The sequence below is a fragment of the Pteropus alecto genome, unplaced genomic scaffold, assembly GCF_000325575.1.
Source record: "Pteropus alecto unplaced genomic scaffold, ASM32557v1 scaffold7, whole genome shotgun sequence".
NCBI classification, from domain to species: domain Eukaryota; kingdom Metazoa; phylum Chordata; class Mammalia; order Chiroptera; family Pteropodidae; genus Pteropus; species Pteropus alecto.
The window spans coordinates 30,839,688-30,855,238 of NW_006494614.1; the positions used below are offsets into that span (position 1 = coordinate 30,839,688).

Genomic DNA, 15,551 nt, shown 5'->3' on the forward strand with positions numbered 1-15,551 from the left:
AATACATAGACTGGTTTTCATGGAAAGTAATCTTGGTAGAACTACTGTTTATCCCAGGAGTGACAGGACCAATCATAGCTTAGCCAGGGATTGCAAAAGTGTTTTTTTTTTTTTGAATAGACCAAGGATACCTCTTACCTCAATATGTACACCTTTTGAGAAGCATTTAATGAAAAATAAATCTATGAACCATTTACATGAAATCTCTTTGGCATGAGAACAAAAATGTAAAGGATGAGAAAAGTAATGGACATAGGATTAGTCCACTTACCTACCATTGCCAAAGTCATTGTGTAGGCTTAATTTTTTGGAATCAGGTTTAGATCTGTGTGATCCACCTTGAAATTCTCTAACATCTCCTCAGGAATCCCTTTTGTTTGGAGGAATAAGAGCTTAAACTGAATAAAAATATTTCTGATTGACAATCACATGAAAATCTTCTAGGGTGAAAGCCAAAGAATCTTTTTGTATGTGATTTTTTTCTGAACCTTAAATAGACCCAGATGAATTTTCTTTTAGTACTTTCCTACTCAAGTGATTTAAATGAATGATTTGTCTTCTAATAGGAAGTCCGCATTTTATCATCGAGGTAGATTATATGCCTTAAACTTTACTCCCTAGAGAAGCAGTATCTCTTTTCTATTATATCCTTTGGATGTACTAAAAACTTAGTTCATTATAGGCATGAGATCTTAGAGCTTTGTAGATCTGTGGATTGAGAAACATGACAAATCCAACCACACTATCATTTGAGGTAGTGGAATATAATAAAAATCCTCATATACAACATTATTATGTTTTACCATTAGTTGTCTGTGAAACCAGAATAAAATAGAATGAAAACATTTTCAATTTAGAAAGGACTTTGTTGTTCATGGCCAAAGAATAAAAAGCAAATACAAGCCATGAAATTGAGTGTGGTAGGTTTCTTCCTTTGCTTTTAAATTATTTTTTGTAATGACCTGATCTACTATTTCAAGAATATTTGGTTCTGAAATAGAAGCACAATCTTAGAAATACTGATAATGAAAAAGTACAGTTTATGTCAAGTATGAAACAGAACGGCTAACCAACAAGTTCAAGTCTTTTTAATATTTTAAACGAACTAATGCATTTTACCTTATTACATTCTGTTTTGGACAAAAAACTATGAGCATGGTGATTGATTTCTAGTATGAAATCTAAGACTCACAAAGTTCAAATACAGTTTCATTTGTTAAAATCTCCTAATTGCCAATCCTTGAGGCAAACCTCTATTGATTAAATCGGTAATTTTCAGTGGGATTGATTTGGTCCCCTGTCTACGTCTAGGAACATTTTTGGTTGTCACAACTGGAAGAGAGTACTACTGGCATCTAGTGGGTAGAGACCAGGGGTGCCACAAGCTTTGTAAAGTGCACAGGGCAGACTCCATGATAAAAACTTATCTGGTCCCAAATGTCAATAGTTAAGAAAACTTGGACTAAATACACAGTAGTGCATTTAATGCATAAAGAACTACAGAATATCAGCAAGAAACAGATTTTTGCTTCAAGAGCAGCATTGAATTATATAGCAGAGAGCAGGGGTCATAGGACCTCAAAGGGAGTTAGCTAAAGTTGTTGGCTCTGCCTTTGTGTGACCAACTTCTTTTAAATCTCTCTGAACCTCACTGAGTATTGTAAAATAGAACTGATAGTATAGCTCTTATTTCGAGGGCTTGCAGGACTAAATGAAATAAGGTATGTAATTGCTTAATCCATTGCCTGATTCACATAGGATCTCAATAATAGCTATTATTTGGGGGTAATATCAGAAAGTAGCAATTAAAATTGTCTAAAGATTAAGTTTTCTGTTCTTGGATAAGTTCAAGCAGAGTGTGGACAACAGCTTGTATTCCTTCCAACTCTATAAGTGTTCAAATGGCATTCCCTCTTTTGTAGTTATACAAAACCATTCTTAAATAAAACATCATATAGCTGATAGTTTTCCTTGAGTCTTTAGTAACTAAGAAATTTTAGGTAAGGTTGACATCAAGGAAGCATAGATAGTAATGATATTGTTCAATAAGATTAAACTTGCTTTGTATTTTGACACTAAGACATTGACTCTAACTTTTTTGCAAACATGTTCCTTTAGTTCCTATGCTAACCTGTGTTATTTATTGGATTTCCTCCAGACTATCTTCTGTGTTTTTGTAGCATCAGATTTCTTTGTATATCTGTTGTGTATTCATTGCCTAATCAAGTCATGGCTGGCTAGCTATTTACTCTCCATCTAACATGACATTTTTTGAGTACCCCCTGTAAACCAGATGTCATGCAATATGTTATACAAGTATTATGTCATTTGGCAGGCAGACAATAAATGTTCATTGAATGAATAAATGAACAAATATATGAACCATAAAGCAATATTAATTGGATTTCTACTATGTGTCATGGAGTAATACTGTTATTATTAAAAATAAAAAAATATATAAAATACATCTTCATATTACTCTCCTAAAAGCTCTTAGTTTTGTTGGAGAAACAGAATATGTTTATAATAAACTTTCTCTACATAGTTAAGTACTTTAATTAAAATGGATTATCCATCTTCATAATACCTTAGTGCTTGTCAGACACTCAATAAATATCAGGTATTCAGTAATCACACACTCAGTAAATGTTCAAAAAAAAATTGAACATAATACCATTCAGTGAATAGATTATCAAAATTTTATTGCAACAAAAGTCAGCTGCTTGACAAAATGCTACCTTAACTGTGTAATAAAATGGAACTTATCCTGATGATATCACAAAGGATAGATATGCTTCATTAAAGCAATAGATGTTTTATTGCAATTTTTGCTAATTAAATTTTTGTAAATCGAATCACTATTTTTTAAATTTTTAAATAATTTTACTTTGTAACAGCTTGTACTACTTTGGCTTTGCATTACTCTGCCCAAGTTGGTCTTTCAATACAAAATTATAAGGCGGGGGGTGGGGGGGGACAACCTACTTTCTCCAGAATTAATTTTTTTCAATGGTAAAATGCCAGTTTTATGAGCCTGGCATAAAGGCTCATAAATCATGGTAAATCATGGATTTAGCCAGTCACTTGGAATACCTACATACAAACTTAAAGCAGTTTAATTTTTTTCTTCCTGCTTTATGTGAACAGATAGAAATATTGAAATATGTCTGAGATAAATAGCACAAGGAGGAAAATACCTTTAGTTTTACTTCTGAAAATAATACATTTCTATGATTTAAAAATAAATGTGATATAGTAAATTCCAGTTCAAAAACCTCAAACAGGTGTGTTCAATATTTTAGAATATATTCAACATTAAGAGAAGAGACATAATACTCCAAGTATTAAAAGGCATTTTAAGAAGTTATGTAATAACCCTCATTTCACACAAGAGAAATAGAAATTATTTAAAAAGTGTACTCATGTGATAGGAACTACAGAGTATTATATGTTGGGTGTTTTCTCTGTGATCGACATGAATGAGGGGTGCATTTTATTTCCATGTAAGAATGAGCTGTTGCCTTGTGGTGATTGCAGTGACAACACGTGGTGATTTTATTATACAGTTAAGGAAAAGTTTTTGATTTTAAGAAGTGTTGGGAAATGTACTAAAAACAAAATAATAATATGATTAACAACTTTCATGAAGTTATTCTGATGTTTTTCTTATAGTTTCTTTTTTACAAAGTGAACTACTTTTATGCTTGGCAATAATGTTACCAAACAGTTAGGAGTATAAGACTACTGAATATTCATCAAATATGTTTTCTCTATATTTCAAAAGCAAGGTACCTCAGAAAAGTTTGGGTACCTTCCTAATATTTTGCACCAAGCTAGTGTTCTTTAAATATTTTTAATGCATTTCTGTTTTTAAAAAAGTCCTAAATTGTATTCAGATAGTTTTATAGTACAGTCCTAAATTGTATTCAGATAGTTTTATAGTACAGTCCTAAATTGTATTCAGATAGTTTTATAGTTTCTTCTCATTTGAGGATACCAGATTTTTCATACTTTGTATAGTATGTCACAGTATATGAAACTCTTAAGCTGTCATTATCACATTTGATACTCATGACGGTGAAATGGAGTAGAATTCGCCTCTCATCTCTATATACATATGTGGCCTCCAGCTCTGAGAGGGGCCTAATGACTGGGGGTGGGGGGATCACATATCTGATGCTTTGTAGAGCTGAGACTAGAGTGGTATTGTTTTGCTCAGTGTTGAGTAGGTGGAGTTTTCTTGATGTTCTTACAATACTGCATGTGACTAGAAACCTTCTTCTTGTTTAACCTATAGGCTGACTCCTACAGGTCACTTCTAGAGAAGTGACATTAAACCTTTTCCCAGTTAAGAGAGGCATTACGGATTGGGAAATGGTTTTGGGAATCATTGGACCTAGGTTTTGATATTGGCTCTGTTGCTGCATTTAATATTGGTTAGAATATTTAACCTCAATGAGCCCCAGCTTCTTATGTGTTGAACAATGAAATTGGATGGGAAGGACTTTGTGATAACTTTCAGTCATTTGGTTCATTTTTCCTAAGGGGCAACTTTGCTCCTCTCTTCATAGGGAGTTTCTTGTTTGTTAAATGTATTTAATGCCTTCTCTTATGAGTCACTGAGAAAAGTCAGTACTTGGTTGTCACTGCTGTGGAGCCCACAGTTGAGTTGGATTTTCATTCTAACCTGGTGTTGAGTTAACTGAGCTAATGTCTTAACTTAATAAATTATTTGACTTCAAATGACCCAATAGTGGGATCCCACAAAATGGAATCTTCTTCATACACTGGCCCAATTGTCCAAAAGAGGACACCATTCCATGAAACTCATATAATGTTCATTCATAGAAATCTTATTTTAATGAATGCTAACATACTTCCATCACATATGAGAGTATTACTCTCCAACAGTATTTCTTATTTTGAAATATAACATATTTTATAATTGGCACTCAAACTCTACCTTAAAATGTTTCTTAAAAATATGGACTGGCTATATTTTTATAAGAACTCATACATTTGAAGTTTATATATACCACTGAATATGAATTGTTTCCTTAATATAGGAAATACTTGTAAATTGCTTTGGAATATGTAATTAAGACTCACCTTCTAAATATATAAAATAATTTCCTCATGTACTTAATTTTCAGAAAGAAATATTTTATTTTAAAAATATGTTCAGGCAAAATATCTCATAAATTTTTTATTGTCTAAAAACAGAAACAGGTGTGGAAAAATCCAGCTTAGCCCTCATATGTTAAGAAGTTTTGGCCTGCGTAAGAAGACACATGCCAAAAAAATGTAGCTCAAGACTCTACAGATGGTTAAGGATGAGAATTGAACTAGAATCTTCTTGTAGTCAGAGACAGTGAATTATGCTGACTTAGCACTGGCTCCATACAGCAATCAAGACTCACATCTGTGTGAGGTTGACTCTAATCAGAGGACTATGTTGACAATTCCAATGGGAATTATTTGGATAACAGAGAACAGTGTAGAAGAAGAGAGAATGGGATTCTCAGTACATCTTTTAGACATCTTAGTGTGGACTGAGCTTTAAAAGGCATCTTTGGCCAAAAAGGAAATGTATATTTGTATGAGCAGGGTATGGATATCTTTTAGTTGGTTTTATATTTGGTTGTACCACCTTTTGGCTCTATTAGGCACACAATTTCAAAACTAAAATATGATATTTCTAAAAATAAACTCTTCTCCAAAAATAATAATGTCGGTCTCCTATGTGGAGTTGGATGGTATCTGGGCTGGCTTGGTTGGTTGGTTGGAACATGGCCACTAGTGCAGCAATAGGTCTCATGTGCCAGTTGACTTTACAGCATTCCACAACCGCATTCTGTACACTTTGTCCTAGCCAATCATTCCACTGATGTGTAACCCCAAAAGAAGTCATCTTAGAAAGTGCAGATGGATTAGCATAAATCTGTCACCACTGTGAAAAAATAAAACTAAACATTTTACCAATGGTAGGTGTGCCATCAAAATATTTAACTGATTGACTATAACACATAAAGCATAGTGTGGTGTAGAGAATTAATGGTTTTAAATCCTGCTCTCTAGGAACTCACAGCTAGTCAGGTAAGTAGGAGATACACAGATACACATGAAGGTATATTACCTTACAAGAAAGTGATAGATGTCTGCTTTGTTCAAATTTGCAAATAATGTACTATGGGTATTTAGGAAAGTGATTCTTTTCAACTATAGCAATTAGTTGTTTTTTTCACTCATAATTTCGCAAACCCTAGTGTTAAGGAGAAGGGAAGAAAAGTATTATTTATTGAATCCTGACAATGGATGAGAACTTTATAAGGTGCTTTTATGTCATTTTATTTAGCGTTCACAACAATCTTTCACAGTTGATAGGGTAGATTTATTCCTGATTTAGAGAGGAGGAAAGTAAGATTCAGAGAGATTAAGAAACTTGTTTTAAGTCACACAGTAAGTGGTAGATTAAGAATTTAAATCTGTTTAAATCTGTTTTAACTGAAAGTTTATTCTCTTTCAGCTGTGTTGTGGTTTCTAAGATCATGTGGAGGAATATACAAAAGTGTCTAGATTTGGACAAATCTAAAATTATTTCCATTTTGGTTTGTAGGTAATTGCACTGCTAGGAGAATACGGTGGACCCTTCTGCAGATAGAGGGTATGGATTGGGAGTTGGGGAGCCCAAAGAGGGTACAGGTACAGTGTAAGTGGTAACACCAGTCTTTGAAAACTAGAAATTGGGATACGTGAACATGTAGAAAGAGAGATAGAGGCCGCCAAAACACTCTGAGTACCCCAGGGTTGGACACGTGTCTATGCCCAGGAATTTACCAGTAAGGAACCTCTCTCCAAGAACTGAAAGCTGATAAAAAACAAGACTGACATTCAGCAATAGATGTCTGTGTATATATCCATCCATCTCCCATTTATTGAATTTCTCATATATGAAAGCTCTATGAAACACACTGGGAGTGAGAAAAAATTCAGATTCTATCCCTGTCCTCAATAAACTCACATTTCGGTGGGGGAAGATGGACATATATGCAAGCAATTACATCAGAGGTGCTCCGAAGTTTCAGTGTGAGACAATCCTAATTCTTGCTCAGAGTGAGAAAGATATCACCATGGAAAGTACCAGGATCATGATGTCTAGCAGGAGTGGACACTGATGATTTTTGAATGGAAAGTGGGGACTACATCATGAAAGGGCTTATCTGAGAAGCTAGAACTGTGTCTTGAAGGCTATAGAAAGCCATTAAAGGACTTAAATAAAAAAATTAATTACAGAATATTGTAAACACATAGAAAAGCAACACAAAACATCAATGAACCCATCACCCATATTTATTTGCTTCAGATAGTTCTGTCTTTTTAAAAGTAATAAAGTTGCAGATAAACAAAGATCTACCCCCAAGCCTTTTTCCATTTCTTCAAACCCAGAAATCATCACAGTCTGAAGGTTGCTGTATATTATTCCAATGTATACATTTGTACTTATATTATGTATGTATGTACCCCCAAACAACATGTTATTATTTTGTAAATTTTAAAATTTATAACAATGGCATCATACTGTTTATTTATTTTTGAAACTTACTGTTTTCCTTAATATTATATTGGTATACACAGCTCTGGAACATTCTTTTTTTTTTTTTGTCTTGAAATATCCAGGGTTCATTAGAGAAACAATTAGCTGTTACATTTTTTTTCCAGTTACACATAATGCTGCAGTGATATATAATTCTCCTTGTGTACGCAAATACATTTTTCAGAGTATTCCCCTTGAAATAGAATCAAGAGATTATAGCATATGCTTTTTTCAACTTTACTATGCATTACAAATTTCTCTTCAAAGTGGCTATACCAGTGTATTCACTTTTGGAGCACGAATTACTATTTTCCTATATTCTCTTTAACTTTTGTTGTTAACATATTTTTGTGGGTGTGAATAGTATTTTGCTTTATTTTGTATTTTCCTATTGTCAAGAATGCTAACATTCTCATATTAGATGTCCAGGATTCCTCTTATTTGAATTTCTTCATAATCTTTACCCCATGTCCTATAGGATTATTTACATTTTTCTCATTGAATGTAGGCTTTCTTTCTATATCTAAGGCACTAAACTTTAGTTAGAAATGTATGTGGCAAATGTTTTATTCTAGGTTAGTTTTGTCTTTTAACTTTATGATGTTCTTTGTCAGAAAAATATAAATTTCTTTCTTCTCCAACATTAAAAAAGATATTCTATATTTTTCTAAGAGTTTAAAATTTTGCTTTACATATTTGGGTCTTTAATCCATCTGGTATATGGTGTGAATAAGGGTGCAATTATATCTGTATTTCCCCTCCTTGATATGATTACCAATTATCACAGCACATTTATTCAATAGTCCATCTCTTTGCTACTCATTTATAATGCCTCTTCTCTCTTAAAACAATTTCCCATAATAGGTGGATTTGTTTGTAGGATCTTAATTCAGATCCGGTGTTCTAGTCTAAAGTCTTGTCAATACTAAATCTTTATAATTACTATAGTTTTTAAATAAAATATGATATCCGGTAGTATAACTCTATTTCTATTTTTCTTCTTCAAAATCGTTTTGGCTAATTTTAGCCTGCTTTTCTTCCATTTGAATTTTTTAATCAGCTTATCAAGTTCCATACCTACACTCAAACAGAAAACACTTGAATTTTAATGAAAATTGTATTGAGTGTATAGATTAATTTGAGGGGAAGTCTTTCACTTTTATGATGTTAAGTCTTGCCATATTAACACATTTATTATTCATTTATTTAGAACTTTTTTGTCTTTCAATTATAATTTTGTTTTAGTCACTCTAAACATGACATTTTGATTGCCATTGGGAATATCTTCAAAAATACATTTTTAAATTTCTTGCTGTTAAAATAAGGGAATGACATTTGATTTTTAAAAACTTAGTTTTGTATTCAGCTTTGCTGAACCTGTTATTTTTTATGTAGACTTTAAAATTTAGATAATTGCCCCTAATAATTGATAATTTTATTCCTTTCTCAATCTTATACCTTATTTTTATTGTCGTATTTTCTTAGAGTGCCTATTACAGTAGTAAATAGAACTGGTGATTGCAGGCATCATTGTATTATTTCTGGCTTTATTGAAAGAGAATTCTAACATTTCACCACAAATTATATTTTCTAGAGGTTTTTGGTTTTTATTATTAAAGAAACACTTTTTATTTTGAAATAATGAATGAATGTTGCATATTTCAAAATAATGAATGAGTGTTTAAGTTTTCAACTGTTTCTTCTGCACCTATTTCAATAGTATGGGTAGGTATGAGATAATAAAGTCTCAGCCTATGACAGTGGCATTGGCTACAGAGAAAATAGTCTTGAGGATTTTGTTTTTAGTTATGAGAGAGGATGGATAGAAAATACCTTTCGAAAGACATGGTTCTGATTTAGGATAACTGTGTAAATTATTTAAATAGGGAATAGAAAGAGAATAGTAATTTTTTAGGGGTAGATTTTGAGCTCATTTCAATATTTGTTGAAATTGATTGTAAGTTGGCAATTGAAAATTGTTCAGCAGACTTTTGGGTATAATTATTTAAAAATGGACTGTTGAAATTAAAGAGTTAAGCATGTGTTGGAGATAAAAAAAAAATTGTGATTTGGTAGTATCAAAATGGTAGGTGAAGCTGCAGGGGAGGAGAAAATTTCCAGGTGAGGGTTTGCAGAATGAGAAAAGTGGGGGCTATTGCTAAATATCAGAAACTTAAATACATAAAGGACAGTAGGAAAGACTCTCAGAGGAGACTGAAAATAACTTACTCCCAGGGAGAGTGGTATCAAGGAAGACTTAGGGAGAAAGTTCCAACAATAATAATTAAAAAAGCCATCTATATGAGCCAAATGCAGGGAAATTAAAGATGGCCAGAAAGAGTTGACTTACTTCAGCAATTAGGAAATCACTGGTGCCTTGGAGCACCAGTTTCAGTAGAGTGCTTAAGTCAGACATTCGATTGCAGTGGGATGAAACTTTAACAGGAGGTGAGGAAATGGAGAAAAACAAATGAAGACCTGTCTTTCGTGAAGCTTGGCCATGAAGAGAAGGAGAGAAAGGTGCCTGCAAGTATAAGTCGAGGGAAGAATGATCCTTTAAGAATTAATTGTTAAGTTTCCCAATTTGGGAACTGTCATAGAGATAAGAAGTTAAACTTCAGTTAAATGTGATTGTGAGATAGTCGGTTACTGGATGTGGTGAAAAAAGGTGATCAAGGTATGACTGGACAGTCTTAATTCAGAGTTGATTGCTCAGCTATATGTTTTCTTGCCCCTTGGTTCTTCTTGTGTCTAAAAGCACGAAGTCACACAGAAGGATTTTATATAAAGCAAATCAGAGGCTAGAGTCAATGAGGTCCTTAAATAAAGGTAAAATCTTTGAAAAATGTAAAACATAGGATGAGAATATTTTTTATATCATAGTAATAAATCACAAACATTTTTGTGTCTTATTTGTGGCCTAACAACCATATGCAAATAATCAAATGAATTTCTAATATGGAAAAAAATCTAAACGTAAAAAAAAAAGTAGCCTTGCCTATTTGAGATAGAATGGTGAGTCTATTTTGGTTATTGTGATTCAGTAAAGCTATTAAACCCACAGACTCTGCTAGTCTGTAACAGAGAAAGTCCTGTCCCTGTTCTTGCTCCAGTGTTAGAATCAGAGGACAACCATATTCTAGATTCTATTTATTCTGGCACAGCTTAGTTCATTGGATTTGTTTCCAATTTAAATGATATCTTTGCCAGGTGAAGTTGGTAATGATTAAAGAAATTTAAAAATATGTCTTTAATTCAGTAAGATATTTTCCATGTATTTAGATATCATTTGAAAATTACATTCATGACAGAATGGGTAAATTTTTTAAGTTGCAAAATTTATTTTTATAGTTAAATTAGCCAAAATTGCCAACTTAAGTTGGGCTGCAACCAGCTAGCTCATGGTTTCCATGGAAACATGATTTCATCCCATCTTTGAAAACCCATTTTGTTTTTTCTCCTTTATCATGGAACTTGAATCTCTGCAATGTTTTTCCTGTGATTTTTGTTCCAAGAAAAAGAAAACAGGTTTCCAATTAGACTAATACATTTTGCCCATTAAACTTTAACTTCATGGGACATTTTCATTTAGGGAGATAAACAGTGCCCATATTCTAAAATCTTTCCTATTTAGGTGCTACTCTGCATTTTTGTTATTTTTGCTTTGTATTTTTAAATACTTTTGGCCAACCATCAGTCACAATTATTCCAAGTATGTTAAAATTACTTCATACTTCTAATATCCTTATCATGTGCTGTCTAGGTGATTTAGAAATCTTTCATGAAAGAGCTATCACAGTCGTCTTCATTTTTATTTCCTCCTCATACTTCCCAAGCCTGACACAGTTCATTCTCAATAAATATTTATTGAGTGAATGATGCAACAAATATTTCAGTGCCTTCTGTGGGCTTAGCATGATCAAAGACTCTGCGGAATGCAAAAGACATCTATAATATACTTTCCTATTTAGGGATCTGGGGAAGGTAAAGAATGAAATGTAAATGCTTGCCATTATTTAACCTCACATAAACCAGAGCTTTACTATCTCATTTAATCTTTATAACAGTCCTGGAAGAACTGTGGTATTATACTGATTTTTCAGATCAAGAATTCGTGGCTAAGCAAGGTTTGAGAACCTGCCCAGGTTAGTGAACTTGCCCAGGCTAGTGATTCATGGACCAGAGTTTGAAAACCAGTCCTGCACTGACAACAAGTATACTTATTAGCTGGAGAGACAATTCTTCTATATAGAAAACAATTAGTAAAGTGGTAAATGTTATTGGTTGTGAGGAATTTAGACAAGGGAAAGGTTATATGCATGAGAGTAATCATGGGTAATATAAATAAAAGTGCTATTTACTACATCATGAACTCTATACAGTATATCTAATCAACCCTATATATTTGCATTTCATCCACTGGAATAAAATATCTTGGCTCTTACACTAGTTTCTTAAATGTCTACAATTTGATTTTTAAAAAAGCAGGCTACACAATGGTATAATTATACTTTTGTGTAAAAAAAAAGGAAAACATGTAAATTGATTTTGCTGATTATCATAGATTCACATAATGTCAGACTGGTCAACTCTTCTATTTTTACAGAAAGGAAAACTGATTGTCAGAAAGCAGTCCCAGTTGGGGTTTTTTGTTTTTTGTTTTCCCCTTTCCTCTCTTGCTTAAATTCATCTGATAGCAGAATCGGGCTAAATACAGTCTTCCAATACCCAGTCTAATCTTCTTTAACCACATATGTTTCACTCATTGATTTGTAGCAGGTACGGATACCTCATTAATGGATAAAAATAATTCTAGTAATTTTTGAGTATATATAATTTGTTTTCTCATGCTTCAATAAGCTATTATAGAAATATCTTACAAATATCTTACTGTAGGAGACACGTATTTTTTATCCTTGTATAAAATATTTTTAAAGATCACTGAAAACTTTAAGTACGTTATTAAATTAAATGATAATATAGCTTTGTGTCTATCCTTTGCCTATTTTTTTGTATCTTTTCCTTGGTGATATTTTGTTTCTTTGTCAATGGCTTCAAATTTTATTTGTCCCCTAGGTCTTCTCTTGGGTTCCATGTAAGTGCAATACATTTTCATTTTCTGTGATTAGTTGTTTTCCTTGAGAGGGAAAGGTGAAAATTTTGGAAAGATAATTACAATCATTATTCTACTTAAATGCCAAATCTTTGTTATTAGTCTAACAAATCTAGAATTTCTCTTGTAAATTAGAATACCTCAGAATATAAACAGTTGTATTTGTAGCAAAGCTATGCTATAAAATCATCACTTATTAAGTGGTTTATAGTCACTATAGGAATATTATTATTTTGAAAGGGGCTCTGTACCTGACTAGCAATGAACATTAAATAATATATCAGTGGTTATCTCTCAATAGCAGTCATAAAACCATGATAATTCAAAATAGAAAATAATGATCAAAACCTTTAAAAATAAACTTTAGTACACAGTACATATCAATTATATGAGGCCCCAAGGTACCGTAAAGCATTTCCTGGAAACCTCTCTAGAGTATCATAGCTACAGTTTGAATATAAAAAATGTTAATCAAATGCTTAGCACTAATTTTATTGGTCCTCTTAGAATTAAGAATGATTTAGGAATAAGTTACTCAGGATAGACCAAGTTTCTTAAACTCTCTAGGAAATTTAAATTGGTGCTATCTTTTCCTTCATTACCCACTTGACAATTCACAATCTTTGAAACTCATCAAACTTGCTTAGAAAAATCAGAAAAATAACTACTCACATAATATCATGATTAGTTAGAATTGCTGATATTGGTATAACCATTCATTGAGTTTTGATTTAAGTCATATAGATTGAGGTATTTTATCTATTAGGCAGCTTTAAATTAATTTGAAAGTAGAAACTGTTAGAGGGAGACAATTTAATGAAGACAAATAAGAAGTTTTAAGAGAATGGCCCAGTGAAATAATATTTGTTAAAAAAGAGTGTGTGTGCGGGGGGGGGGGGGGGGTAGAGAAAATTGCACTAATTATTATGTATGTCACACATACATGTAAGCTACATTTGATTAGTCTAGACTAGAAATACTGAAAATCCGATGAGCTTTTTTTAATGGAGGTAAATAATTCCATATAGTGCTTTCTTCCTTGTAATGGCTATGTGTTTATATTACCATCATGCATGCTCTGTGAATATAGTGTTGCTATGAGTCACTCCTAGGGATTTTATTTGTGACATACTTTTTAATAAATCCTAATTTAAAGAAAGAAAAAGATAAACAAAACAAACTGAATTTAATTTTCATCTTAGAAAAACATTAGAATAAAAAACTTGTGTTCTGGATATAAATTCTTTGTTGATTATATGTGTTACAAATATTTCTCCCACTATGTGGCTTATACTTTTATTATTTTTATATCTTTTTTCTTTGAATATTTAAGAAGCTAAAGTAAACACAACCACCATACCACTATCATACCCAATGAATTTTTAAAAATAGTGAATAACATCTAATGTCAGTCTATGTTCAGTTTTTTCTGATTGTCTAAAAAATATCTATGTACAATTTGTTGTTTAGGGATCGCAACAAAATTCATAACTGTATTTAATTGATATGTCTCTTAAGTCCCCTTACTTTTGTTTTCAAGCCACTTATTTATTGTAGTTTTTCACTTTTTAGATTTTGCTGATATTATCCTCTTGGTGTCATTTAATATATTCCCGAATTTCTTATAATGAGTAGATATAGAAACTTGAATAGATACTGGTTTTACCTTTATTGGACAAAAATAATTCATAGGTGGAAATGTGTTCCTTCTATTATGTCAGGAAAAACATGTCTTATTCTACTTTAATGAAGTTAAGGTAGATTATTGGGTACAGTTAAGCATAATGCATGTGTCCTAATTTTCTCTCTAACCTTTCACCTAATAATATTAGCAGCACTGGTGATCCTGGCCCAGATCCATTATTTCAGGGGTTGCAAAAAAATGATTTTCTAATTCTATTATTCTTCTGGCACTTATCAACTGTTGCCTCATCAACTATTTTATTACCCTGAAATATCATCCATGTAGAAAAAGTAGGATAAATGCTTGATCTCTTTCTTTGCACTCCAGCAACCCCCGAAGGTGACACATGGTGTTTTTTATATTTATCATTCTGATCTCACAAATTTAATAAATTGTTCAATCCATTGCAGTTATTATTTTTTATGATGAGATGGTTTCATCTTTAGCCAATAGGAGTCCCTCAACTTAGCTCTTTGGTTCTTTTGATCTAGTCTCGAGAGGAGCTTTTGAGACTTTCATTGTTTTCAGAATGAGATTTCTCTGTCTCATATATCGAGTACTCCAAATCTGAAATCTTTTTTGGGGGAAAACTATTTTCCCCAAAAGCCCTGGTTTCTTTTAATGGGAAATGGTATTTAGAAACCACAGTTGAGGTACTAGAGTTGCTTATTGATGATTTTATTCATAACACTTGAGCATAAATTGCTCATTTCCACCCTTTTTTTTTCATCCTTCCTCCTCTTTTGTCTATGCCATTTATGTTGTTTATATTATCTTGTGTTGCTATTTAGCTTTGCATATGGTTACATTTTATTTTCTAAGTAGGCAAACAAGGCACAATTAGGACTAGAATTAATATCTCATGACCACTTATCCAGTGTATTATGGGTGAATTGGAAGATTAGGTGATTAGAGAACAATTTGACCTTCGATGTTAAAAATTTTATTAGCTTCCCCTTTGGGAATTGATATCTTTACTTTTCTGATAATTTATCTTCAAAATTAGAGCTGAGTTGAGGCTAATATATATTAGCCTATATAGGAGGCTAATATATATTATGTATATTATGTATTAATATACATAATATATATTAATATAGGAGGAATTTAAGGATTGGAAAAAGGGCTTGCTTTCTTTTCCTTCCTTCCTTCCTTCCTTC

The 15,551-nt window shown here is 32.3% G+C and overlaps 1 protein-coding gene across 1 annotated transcript in view; it reads left to right on the top strand.

Moving 5' to 3' along the window:
• Window positions 1-15,551, top strand: part of COL21A1 (collagen type XXI alpha 1 chain) — a 153,140-nt gene that overhangs the window by 20,743 nt on the left and 116,846 nt on the right. The window lies entirely within an intron of this gene.